This window comes from Carcharodon carcharias, assembly GCF_017639515.1.
Source record: "Carcharodon carcharias isolate sCarCar2 chromosome 24 unlocalized genomic scaffold, sCarCar2.pri SUPER_24_unloc_1, whole genome shotgun sequence".
Classification (NCBI taxonomy): domain Eukaryota; kingdom Metazoa; phylum Chordata; class Chondrichthyes; order Lamniformes; family Lamnidae; genus Carcharodon; species Carcharodon carcharias.
Genome location: NW_024470584.1, coordinates 3,331,939 through 3,347,735, shown reverse-complemented (window position 1 = coordinate 3,347,735; position 15,797 = coordinate 3,331,939). Strand labels below are relative to the sequence as shown.

The following is a 15,797-nucleotide window of genomic DNA, read 5'->3' as shown; positions in this document are numbered from 1 at the left end:
CTCACTCACACACTCTCACACAGTCTCTCCCACTCTCACACTCTCTCACTCTCACACTCTCTCACACTCTCACACACTCTCTCACACTCTCTCACTATCACACTCTCACACTCTCACACACTCTCTCACACTCTCACACTCTCACTCTCTCACACTCTCACACTCTCACACACTCTCTCACACTCACTCACACACTCTCACACTCTCACATTATCACACTCTCACACACTCTCTCACATTCACTCACACACTCTCACACTCTCACACACTCTCTCACACTCTCACACTCTCACACTCTCACACTCACTCACACACTATCACACTCTCACACACTCTCTCACACTCACTCACACTCTCTCACACTCTCACACACTCTCTCACACTCTCACACACTCTCACTCTCACACTCACACACTCTCACATTCTCACACTCTCACACCTCTCTCACACTCACACACTCTCACACTCTCACACACTCTCTCACACTCTCACACTCTCTCGCTCTCACACTCTCACACAATCACACACTCTCTCACACTCTCACACTCTCACTCTCTCACACTCTCACACACTCTCACACTCTCTCACTCTCACACTCTCACTCACTCTCTCACACTCTCACACTCTCACACTCACACACTCTCACACACTCACACTCTCTCACACTCTCTCACTCTCACACTCTCACACTCTCACACTTTCGCACACTCTCTCACACTCACACACTCTCTCACACTTACACACTCTCACACACTCTCACACTCTCTCACACTCTCACACTCTCACACACTCTCTCACACTCTCACAGTCTCTCACTCTCACACTCTCAGACACTCTCACACTCACACTCTCACACTCTCACATTCTCTCTCACACTCTCACACTCACACTCTCTCACACTCTCACACACTCTCACACTCTTTCACTCTCACAATCTCACACTCTCTCACTCTCACACTCACACTCTCTCACACTCTCACACACTCTCACACTCTCTCACTCTCACACTCTCACTCACTCTCTCACACTCGCACACTCTCTGACTCTCACACTCTCACACATTCTCACACTCTCTCACACTCACACACTCTCACACACTCACACTCTCTCACACTCTCTCACTCTCACACTATCACACTCTCACACTCTCACACACTCTCTCACACTTACACACTCTCACACTCTCGCACACTCTCTCACACTCACACACTCTCTCACACTTACACAGTCTCACACACTCTCACACTCTTTCACTCCCACACTCTCACACTCTCTCACTCTCACACTCACACTCTCTCACACTCTCACACTCTCACACCTCTCTCACACTCACACACTCACACACCCTCTCACTCACACACTCTCACACACTCTCACACAGTCTCTCACACTCTCACACTCTCTAACTCTCACACTCTCACACACTCTCTCACTCTCTCTCACACTCTCACACTCTCACACTCTCATACTCTCACACTCTCACACACTCTCTCACACTCACTCACACACTCTCACACTCTCACACTATCACACTCTCACACACTCTCTCACATTCACTCTCACACTCTCACACTCTCACACTCTCACACACTCTCTCACACTCTCACAATCACTCACACACTATCACACTCTCACACACCCTCTCACACTCACTCACACACTCTCACACTCACACTCCCACACACATACACACTCACACACACACAGACTCTCACGCTCTCACAATCACTCACACTATCTCACACACTCACACACACACACACTCTCACACACTCTCACACACACTCTCACACACACACACACTCACAGACACACACTCTCACACTCTCACTCTCTCACACACACACACTCTCACATTCTCACTCACACACTGTCTCTCACACACGCACACACACTCACACACACACACACACTCACACACACACAAACTCACACTCTCACTCACACACACACACACACTCACTCTCACTCTCATGCTCACACACTCACGCACACTCACACTCTCACTCTCACTCTCACACACACACACACACTCACGCTCTCACTCTCTCAAACACTCACACTCTCTCTCTCACACACACAGACTCACACACTCACACACACACACTCTCACTCTCACTCTCACTCTCACTCTCATTCTCACTCACACAAACTCACACTCTCACACACTCTCTCACACTCACTCACACACTCTCACACTCTCACACACTCTCTCACACTCTCACACACTCTCACTCTCACACTCACACACTCTCACATTCTCACACTCTCACACCTCTCTCACACTCACACACTCTCACACTCTCACACACTCTCTCACACTCTCACACTCTCTCGCTCTCACACTCTCACACACTCACACACTCTCTCACACTCTCACACTCTCACTCTCTCACACTCTCACACACTCTCACACTCTCTCACTCTCACACTCTCTCACACTCACACACTCTCACACATTCACACTCTCTCACACTCTCTCACTCTCACACTCTCACACTCTCACACTCTCACACACTCTCTCACACTTACACACTCTCACACTCTCGCACACTCTCTCACACTCACACACTCTCTCACACTTACACACTCTCACACACTCTCACACTCTCTCACACTCTCACACTCTCACACACTCTCTCACACTCTCACAGTCTCTCACTCTCACACTCTCAGACACTCTCACACTCACACTCTCACACTCTCACATTCTCTCTCACACTCTCACACTCACACTCTCTCACACTCTCACACACTCTCACACTCTTTCACTCTCACACTCTCACACTCTCTCACTCTCACACTCACACTCTCTCACACTCTCACACACTCTCACACTCTCTCACTCTCACACTCTCACTCACTCTCTCACACTCGCACACTCTCTGACTCTCACACTCTCACACATTCTCACACTCTCTCACACTCACACACTCTCACACACTCACACTCTCTCACACTCTCTCACTCTCACACTATCACACTCTCACACTCTCACACACTCTCTCACACTTACACACTCTCACACTCTCGCACACTCTCTCACACTCACACACTCTCTCACACATACACAGTCTCACACACTCTCACACTCTTTCACTCCCACACTCTCACACTCTCTCACTCTCACACTCACAATCTCTCACACTCTCACACTCTCACACCTCTCTCACACTCACACACTCACACACCCTCTCACTCACACACTCTCACACACTCTCACACAGTCTCTCACACTCTCACACTCTCTAACTCTCACACTCTCACACACTCTCTCACACTCTCTCACACTCTCACTCTCTCACACTCTCATACTCTCACACTCTCACACACTCTCTCACACTCACTCACACACTCTCACACTCTCACACTCTCACACTATCACACTCTCACACACTCTCTCACATTCACTCACACACTCTCACACTCTCACACTCTCACACACTCTCTCACACTCTCACAATCACTCACACACTATCACACTCTCACACACCCTCTCACACTCACTCACACACTCTCACACTCACACTCCCACACACATACACACTCACACACACACAGACTCTCACGCTCTCACAATCACTCACACTATCTCACACACTCACACACACACACACTCTCACACACTCTCACACACACTCTCACACACACACTCACAGACACACACTCTCACACTCTCACTCTCTCACACACACACACTCTCACATTCTCACTCACACACTGTCTCTCACACACGCACACACACTCACACACACACACACTCACACACACACAAACTCACACTCTCACTCACACACACACACACACTCACTCTCACTCTCATGCTCACACACTCACGCACACTCACACTCTCACTCTCACTCTCACACACACACACACACTCACGCTCTCACTCTCTCAAACACTCACACTCTCTCTCTCACACACACAGACTCACACACTCACACACACACACTCTCACTCTCACTCTCACTCTCACTCTCACTCTCATTCTCACTCACACAAACTCACACTCTCACACACTCTCTCACACTCACTCACACACTCTCACACTCTCACACACTCTCTCACACTCTCACACACTCTCACTCTCACACTCACACACTCTCACATTCTCACACTCTCACACCTCTCTCACACTCACACACTCTCACACTCTCACACACTCTCTCACACTCTCACACTCTCTCGCTCTCACACTCTCACACACTCACACACTCTCTCACACTCTCACACTCTCACTCTCTCACACTCTCACACACTCTCACACTCTCTCACTCTCACACTCTCACTCACTCTCTCACACTCTCACACTCTCTCACACTCACACACTCTCACACATTCACACTCTCTCACACTCTCTCACTCTCACACTCTCACACTCTCACACTCTCACACACTCTCTCACACTTACACACTCTCACACTCTCGCACACTCTCTCACACTCACACACTCTCTCACACTTACACACTCTCACACTCTCTCACACTCTCACACTCTCACACACTCTCTCACACTCTCACAGTCTCTCACTCTCACACTCTCAGACACTCTCACACTCACACTCTCACACTCTCACATTCTCTCTCACACTCTCACACTCACACTCTCTCACACTCTCACACACTCTCACACTCTTTCACTCTCACACTCTCACACTCTCTCACTCTCACACTCACACTCTCTCACACTCTCACACACTCTCACACTCTCTCACTCTCACACTCTCACTCACTCTCTCACACTCGCACACTCTCTGACTCTCACACTCTCACACATTCTCACACTCTCTCACACTCACACACTCTCACACACTCACACTCTCTCACACTCTCTCACTCTCACACTATCACACTCTCACACTCTCACACACTCTCTCACACTTACACACTCTCACACTCTCGCACACTCTCTCACACTCACACACTCTCTCACACTTACACAGTCTCACACACTCTCACACTCTTTCACTCCCACACTCTCACACTCTCTCACTCTCACACTCACAATCTCTCACACTCTCACACTCTCACACCTCTCTCACACTCACACACTCACACACCCTCTCACTCACACACTCTCACACACTCTCACACAGTCTCTCACACTCTCACACTCTCTAACTCTCACACTCTCACACACTCTCTCACACTCTCTCACACTCTCACTCTCTCACACTCTCATACTCTCACACTCTCACACACTCTCTCACACTCACTCACACACTCTCACACTCTCACACTCTCACACTATCACACTCTCACACACTCTCTCACATTCACTCACACACTCTCACACTCTCACACTCTCACACACTCTCTCACACTCTCACAATCACTCACACACTATCACACTCTCACACACCCTCTCACACTCACTCACACACTCTCACACTCACACTCCCACACACATACACACTCACACACACAGAGACTCTCACGCTCTCACAATCACTCACACTATCTCACACACTCACACACACACACACTCTCACACACTCTCACACACACTCTCACACACACACTCACAGACACACACTCTCACACTCTCACTCTCTCACACACACACACTCTCACATTCTCACTCACACACTGTCTCTCACACACGCACACACACTCACACACATACACACTCACACACACACAGACTCTCACACTCTCACAATCACTCACACTATCTCACACACTCACACACACATACACACTCTCACACACACACACACACACTCAGAGACACACACACTCACACTCTCACTCTCTCTCACACACACACACACTCTCACATTCTCACTCACACACTCTCTCTCACACACACACACAGACACTCACACACACACACACACGCAGACACACTCACACTCACACTCACACACACACTCTCTCACTCTCACTCTCATGCTCACACACTCACGCACACTCACACTCTCACTCTCACTCTCACACACACACACACACTCACGCTCTCACTCTCTCAAACACTCACACTCTCTCTCTCACACACACCGACTCACACACTCACACACACACACTCTCACTCTCACTCTCACTCTCACTCTCATTCTCACTCACACAAACTCACACTCTCACACACTCACTCTCACTCTCTCACACTCTCTCACACTCTCTCACACTCTCTCACTCACTCACACACTCTCACACTCTCACACTCTCACACTCCCACACTCACACACACACACACTCTCACACTCTCACACTCACTCACACACTCTCACGCACTCACACACGCTCACACACACACTCTCACACACTCACACACACACACACTCACTCTCACTCTCACTCACTCACACACACTCACACTCTCACACACTCACTCTCACTCACTCTCACTCACTCTCACTCTCTCACACTCTTGCACACTCTCTCACAATCTCTCACTCTCACTCACATTCTCTCACACTCACTCACACACTCTCAAACTCTCACACTCTCACACTCACACACAATCTCACACACTCTCACACACTCACATATGCTCACTCACACACTCTCTCTCTCACACACACACACACTCTCACACTCTCACTCTCAGTCTCATTCTCACACACACACACACACACTCACACAAACACACACACACACTCTCACACTCTCACTCTCACTCTCATGCACTCACACACTCTCACACACACACACTCTCACTCTCACACTCTCTCACACACACACACTCTAACACTCTCACTCTCTCACACACTCACACTCTCTCTCACACACACACACTCACACACTCACACACACACACTCTCACTCTCACACTCTCACTCTCTCACACACTCACACTCTCTCACTCTCTCACTCTCACACTCTCACACTCTCACACTCTCTCTCACACTCAAACACTCTCTCACATTCTCACACTCTCACACACTCTCTCACACTCTCACACTCTCTCACTCTCACACTCTCACACACTCTCAAACTCTCTCACTCTGACACTCTCACACTCTCACACTCTCACAGACTCTCTCTCACTCACACAATCACACTCTCTCACACTCTCACACTCTCTCACTCTCACACTCTCTCACACTCTCACACTCTCTCACTATCACACTCTCACACTCTCACACTCTCTCACACTCACACTCTCACACTCTCTCACACTCACACACTCTAACACTCTCTCACACTCACACACTCTCACACTCTCTCACCCTCTCTCACTCTCAGAAACTCTCTCACACTCACACACTCTCACACTCTCACACTCTCAAACACTCTCACACTCTCACACTCTCACACTCCCACACACACTCTCACTCTCACACTCTCACACTCTCACACTCTCACACACTCTCTCATCCTCTCACACTCTCTCGCACACTTACACTCTCACACTCTCGCACACACTCTCACTCTCACACTCTCACACTCTCACACTCTCTCACACTCTCAAACTCTCTCACACTCTCTCACACACACACTCTCACACTCTCACACACTCTCTCACACTCTCTTACTCTCACACTCTCACTCTCACACACTCTCTCACACTCACACACTCTCACACTCTCACACTCTCACACACACTTTCACAGTCTCACACTCTCACTCTCACACTCTCACACAATCTCACACTCTCTCTCACACTCTCACACTCTCTGACTCTCACACTCTCACACTCTCAAACACTCACACGCTCTCTCACACTCTCACACTCACACTCTCTCACACTCACACACTCTCACACTCTCACACACTCTCTCACACTCTCACACTCTCTCACTCTCACACTCTCACACACTCTCACACTCTCTCACACTTTCACGATCTATCACTCTCACACTCTTACACACTCTCTCGCTCTCACACACTCAAACACTCTCTCACTCACACACTCTCACACAGTCTCTCACACTCTCTCACACACACACATTCTCACAGTCTCTCACACTCTCACACTATCACACTCACACACTCTCACACACACTCTCACTCTCACATCATACACTCTCTCACTCTCACAATCTCACACACTCTGATTCTCTCTCACACACTCTCACTCACACACTCTCACACTCTCACACACTCTCTCACACTCACACACTGTCTCACACTCTCACACTCTCTCAGTCTCACACTCTCACACACTCTCACACTCTCTCACACTCTCACACTCACTCTCTCACTATCACACTCTCACAATCTCTCACTCACACACTCTAACACTCTCACACACACACACTCACACTCTCTCACACTCTCACACTCTCACACTCTCACACTCACACACTCTCTCACACTCTCACACAGTCTCTCACACTCTCTCACTCTCTCACTCACACTCTCACACACTCTCTCACACTCTCACACTCTCACACTCTCACACACACACACTGACACTCTCTCACACTCTCACACTCTCACACTCTCACACTCACACACTCTCTCACACTCTCACACAGTCTCTCACACTCTCTCACTCTCTCACTCACACTCTCACACACTCTCTCACACTCTCACACTCTCACACTCTCACACACTCTCTCACACTCTCACACTCTCACACACTCTCACACACTCTCTCACACTCTCACACTCTCACACTCTCACACTCTCACACACTCCCACACTCACTCACACACTCTCACACTCTCACACTATCACACTCTCACACACTCTCTCACATTCACTCACACACTCTCAAACTCTCACACACTCTCTCACACTCTCACACTCTCACACACTCTCACACTCACTCACACAATCTCACACTCTCACACTATCACACTCTCACACACTCTCTCACACTCACTCACACACTCTCACACTCTCACACTCCCACACACATACACACTCACACACACTCACACACACACACAGACTCTCACACTCTCACAATCACTCACACTATCTCACACACTCACACACACACACACTCTCACACACACACACACACACACACTCACACACACACTCTCACAGATACACAATCTCACACTCACACACACACACTCTCACACTCTCACTCACACACTCTCTCTCACACACACACACTCATACACACACATACACTCACACACACACACACTCACACTCTCACTCACACACACACACTCTCACTCTCACTGTCATGCATACACACTCACACACACTCACACTCTCACTCTCACACACACACACTCACGCTCTCACTCGCTCACACACTCACACTCTCTCTCTCACACACAGACTCACACACTCACGCACACACACTCACACACACACACACACTCACACACACACACTCTCACTTTCTCTCTCACTCTCACACTCACTTTCATTCTCACTCTCACTCTCACTCTCATTCTCACTCACACACACTCATACTCTCACACACTCACTCTCACTCTCTCACACTCTCTCACACTCTCACACACTCACACACTCTCACACTCCCACACTCTCACACGCCCACACTCACACACACTCACACACACACTCACACTCTAACACTCACTCACACACTCTCACGCACTCACACACGCTCACACACACACTCACACACACTCACACAAACACACACTCACTCTCACTCTCACTCTCACACTCTCACACTCTCTCAAACTCTCACACACTCTCTAACACTCACACACTCTCTCACACTCCCACACTCTCACACTCTCACACACTCTCTCACACTCTCACCCTCTCTCGCTCTCACACTCTCACACACTCACACACTCTCTCACACTCTCACACTCACACTCTCTCACACTCTCACACACTCACTCTGTCACTCTCACACTCTCACTCTCTCACCCTCACACTCTCACAATCTCTCACTCTCACACTCTCACACATTCTCACACTCTCTCACACTTTCACACTCTCTCACTCTCACACTATCACACACTCTCTCACACTCACACTCTCTCACACTCTCTCACTCTCTCACACAATCTCACAATCTCACACTCACACCCTCTCACACTCTCTCACACTCTCACACTCTCTCACTATCACACTCTCACACTCTCACACTGTCTCACACACACTCACTCGCACTCTCACACTCTCACAATCTCTCACTCTCACACTCTCACACATTCTCACACTCTCTCACTCTCACACTCTCACACACTCTCTCACACTCACACACTCTCACACACTCACACTCTCTCACACTCTCTCACACTCTCACACTCTCACACACTCTCTCACACTCTCACACTCTCTCACTCTCACACTCTCAGACACTCTCACACTCACACTCTCACACTCTCACATTCTCTCTCACACTCTCACACTCACACTCTCTCACACTCTCACACACTCTCACACTCTTTCACTCTCACACTCTCACACACTCTCTCACACTCTCACACTCTCTCACTCTCACACTCACACACTCACATTCTCACACTCTCACACCTCTCTCACACTCACACACTCACACACCCTCTCACTCACACACTCTCACACACTCTCACACAGTCTCTCACACTCTCACACTCTCTCACTCTCACACTCTCTCACACTCTCACACACTCTCTCACACTCTCACACTCTCACACTCTCACACTCTCACACACTCTCTCACACTCTCACACTCTCACACTCTCACACTCTCACACACTCTCTCACACTCACTCACACACTCTCACACTATCACACTTTCACACACTCTCTCACATTCACTCACACACTCTCACACTCTCACACTCTCACACACTCTCACACTCACTCACACACTATCACACTCTCACACACTCTCTCCCACTCACTCACACACTCTCACACTCTCACACTCCCACACACATACACACTCACACACACACACAGACTCTCACACTCTCACAATCACTCACACTATCTCACACACTCACACACACACACACACTCTCACACACACACACACACACTCAGAGACACACACTCTCGCACTCTCACTCTCTCTCACACACACACACACTCTCACATTCTCACTCACACACTCTCTCTCACACACACATACAGGCACTCACACACACACACACTCACACACGCACACACACTCACGCTCACACTCACACACACACACTCTCTCACTCTCACTCTCATGCACACACACTCACACACACTCACACTCTCACTCTCACTCTCACACACACACACTCACGCTCTCACTCTCTCACACACTCACACTCTCTCTCACACACACAGACTCACACACTCACAAACACACACTCTCACTCTCACTCTCACTCCCACTCTCACTCTCACTCTCATTCTCACTCTCACTCTCACTCTCATTCTCACTCACACACACTCACACTCTCACACACTCACTCTCACTCTCTCACACTCTCTCACACACTCACACACTCTCACACTCTCACACTCGCACACTCCCACACTCACACACACACACACTCTCACACTCTCACACTCACTCACACACTCTCACGCACTCACACACGCTCACACACACACTCTCCCACACTCACACACACACACACTCACTCTCACTCTCACTCTCACTCACACACACTCACACTCTCACACACTCACTCTCACTCACTCTCACTCACTCTCACTCTCTCACACTCTCGCACACTCTCTCACAATCTCTCACACTCACTCACATTCTCTCACACTCACTTTCACACTCTATCACTCTCACACTCTCACACACTCTCTCACACTCACACACTCACACACTCTCTCACTCACACACTCTCACACACTCTCTCACACTCTCTCACACTCTCTCACACTCAAACATTCTCACACTCTCTCACTCTCTCACACTCTCACACTCTCACACACTCTCACACACACTCTCACTCTCACACTCATACACACTCTCACACTCTTTCACTCTCACACTCTCACACACTCTCTCACACTCTCACACTCTCTCACTCTCACACTCACACACTCACATTCTCACACTCTCACACCTCTCTCACACTCACACACTCACACACCCTCTCACTCACACACTCTCACACACTCTCACACAGTCTCTCACACTCTCACACTCTCTCACTCTCACACTCTCTCACACTCTCACACACTCTCTCACACTCTCACACTCTCACACTCTCACACTCTCACACACTCTCTCACACTCTCACACTCACACTCTCACACTCTCACACTCTCACACACTCTCTCACACTCACTCACACACTCTCACACTATCACACTTTCACACACTCTCTCACATTCACTCACACACTCTCACACTCTCACACTCTCACACACTCTCTCACACTCTCACACTCTCACACACTCTCACACTCACTCACACACTATCACACTCTCACACACTCTCTCCCACTCACTCACACACTCTCACACTCTCACACTCCCACACACATACACACTCACACACACACACAGACTCTCACACTCTCACAATCACTCACACTATCTCACACACTCACACACACTCTCACACACACACACACACACACACTCAGAGACACACACTCTCACACTCTCACTCTCTCTCACACACACACACACTCTCACATTCTCACTCACACACTCTCTCTCACACACACACACAGGCACTCACACACACACACACTCACACACGCACACACACTCACGCTCACACTCACACACACACACTCACGCTCTCACTCTCTCACACACTCACACTCTCTCTCACACACACAGACTCACACACTCACACACACACACTCTCACTCTCACTCCCACTCTCACTCTCACTCTCATTCTCACTCTCACTCTCACTCTCATTCTCACTCACACACACTCACACTCTCACACACTCACTCTCACTCTCTCACACTCTCTCACACTCTCTCACACACTCACACACTCTCACACTCTCACACTCGCACACTCCCACACTCACACACACACACACTCTCACACTCTCACACTCACTCACACACTCTCACGCACTCACACACGCTCACACACACACTCTCCCACACTCACACACACACACACTCACTCTCACTCTCACTCTCACTCACACACACTCACACTCTCACACACTCACTCTCACTCACTCTCACTCACTCTCACTCTCTCACACTCTCGCACACTCTCTCACAATCTCTCACACTCACTCACATTCTCTCACACTCAATTTCACACTCTATCACTCTCACACTCTCACACACTCTCTCACACTCACACACTCACACACTCTCTCACTCACACACTCTCTCACACTCAAACATTCTCACACTCTCTCACTCTCTCACACTCTCACACTCTCACACACTCTCACACACACTCTCACTCTCACACTCATACACTCTCTCACTCTCACTCTCTCACACACTCTTACACACTCTCTCACACTCTCTCACTCTCACACTCTCACACACTCTCACACAATCTCTCACACTCTCACACTCTCCCTCTCTCACAATCTCACACACTCTCACTCTCTCTCACACTCTCTCACTCTCACACTCTCACACACTATCTCACATTCTCACACTCTCACACTCTATCACGCTCTCACACTCTCTCACTCTCACACTCTCACACTCTCAAGCTCTCACTGACTCTCTCTCACTCACACAATCACACTCTCTCACACTCTCACACAATCTCATAATCTCACACTCTCACCCTCTCACACTCTCTCACACTCTCACACTCTCTCACTATCACACTCTCACACTCTCACACTGTCTCACACACACTCACTCACACTCTCACACTCTCACAATCTCTCACTCTCACACTCTCACACTCTCTCACACTCTCACACTCTCACACACTCTCTCAAACTCTCACACTCTCTCACTCTCACACTCTCACACACTCTCTCACACTCTCTCACTCTCACACTCTCACACTCTCACATTCTCTCTCACACTCTTTCACACTCACACTCTCTCACACTCTCACACACTCTCACACTCTTTCACACTTACACTCTCACACACTCTCTCACACTCTCACTCTCTCTCACTCTCACACTCACACACTCTCACATTCTCACACTCTCACACCTCTCTCACACTCACACACTCACACACCCTCTCACTCACACACTCACACACAATCTCACACAGTCTCTCACACTCTCACACTCTCTCACTCTCACACTCTCTCACACTCTCACACACTCTCTCACACTCTCACACTCTCACACTCTCACACTCTCACACACTCTCTCGCACTCTCTCACACTCTCACACTCTCACACTATCACACTCTCACACTCTCACACACTCTCTCACATTCACTCACACACTCTCACACTCTCACACTCTCACACACTCTCTCACACTCTCACACTCTCACACACTCTCACACTCACTCACACACTATCACACTCTCACACACTCTCTCACACTCACTCACACACTCTCACACTCTCACACACTCTCTCACCTTCTCACACTCTCTCACTCTCACACTCACACACTCTCACATTCTCACACTCTCACACCTCTCTCACGCTCTCACACTCTCACACACTCACACACTCTCTCACACTCTCACACTCACACTCTCTCACACACTCACACACTCTCACACTCTCTCACTCTCACACTCTCACTCACTCTCACACTCTCACACTCTCTCACTCTCACACTCTCACACATTCTCACACTCTCTCACACTTTCACACTCTCTCACTCTCACACTCTCACACACTCTCTCACACTCACACACTCACACACTCTCTCACTCACACACTCTCACACACTCTCTCACACTCTCACTCTCTCTCACACTCACACTCTCGCACACTCTCTCACACTCTCTCACACTCAAACATTCTCACACTCTCTCACTCTCTCACACTCTCACACTCTCACACACTCTCACACACACTCTCACTCTCACACTCATACACTCTCTCACTCTCACTCTCTCACACACTCTTACACACTCTCTCACACTCTCACACTCTCTCACTCTCACACTCTCACACACTCTCACACAATCTCTCACACTCTCACACTCTCCCTCTCTCACAATCTCACACACTCTCACTCTCTCTCACACTCTCTCACTCTCACACTCTCACACACTCTCTCACATTCTCACACTCTCACACTCTATCATGCTGTCACACTCTCTCACTCTCACACTCTCACACTCTCACACTCTCAAGCTCTCACTGACTCTCTCTCTCACTCACACAATCACACTCTCACAATCTCACACAATCTCACAATCTCACACTCTCACCCTCTCACACTCTCTCACACTCTCTCACTATCACACTCTCACACTCTCACACTGTCTCACACACACTCACTCACACTCTCACACTCTCACAATCTCTCACTCTCACAATCTCACACACTCTCTCACACTCTCTCACTCTCACACTCTCACACTCTCACACTCTCTCACACTCTCACACTCTCACACACTCTCTCACACTCTCACACTCTCTCACTCTCACACTCTCACCCACTCTCTCACACTCTCTCACTCTCACACTCTCACACTCTCACATTCTCTCTCACACTCTTTCACACTCACACTCTCTCACACTCTCACACACTCTCACACTCTTTCACACTTACACTCTCACACTCTCACACACTCTCTCACACTCTCACTCTCTCTCACTCTCACACTCACACACTCTCACATTCTCACACTCTCACACCTCTCTCACACTCACACACTCACACACCCTCTCACTCACACACTCTCACACACTCTCACACAGTCTCTCACACTCTCACACTCTCTCACTCTCACACTCTCTCACACGCTCACACACTCTCTCACACTCTCACACTCTCACACTCTCACACACTCTCTCCCACTCTCTCACACTCTCACACTCTCACACTCTCAAACTATCACGCTCTCACACACTCTCTCACATTCACTCACACACTCTC

The 15,797-nt window shown here is 49.2% G+C and overlaps 1 protein-coding gene across 1 annotated transcript in view; it reads left to right on the top strand.

The window, feature by feature from the left end:
- LOC121273475 (A disintegrin and metalloproteinase with thrombospondin motifs 5-like) overlaps positions 1-15,797 on the top strand; it is a 302,366-nt gene that overhangs the window by 286,193 nt on the left and 376 nt on the right. The window lies entirely within an intron of this gene.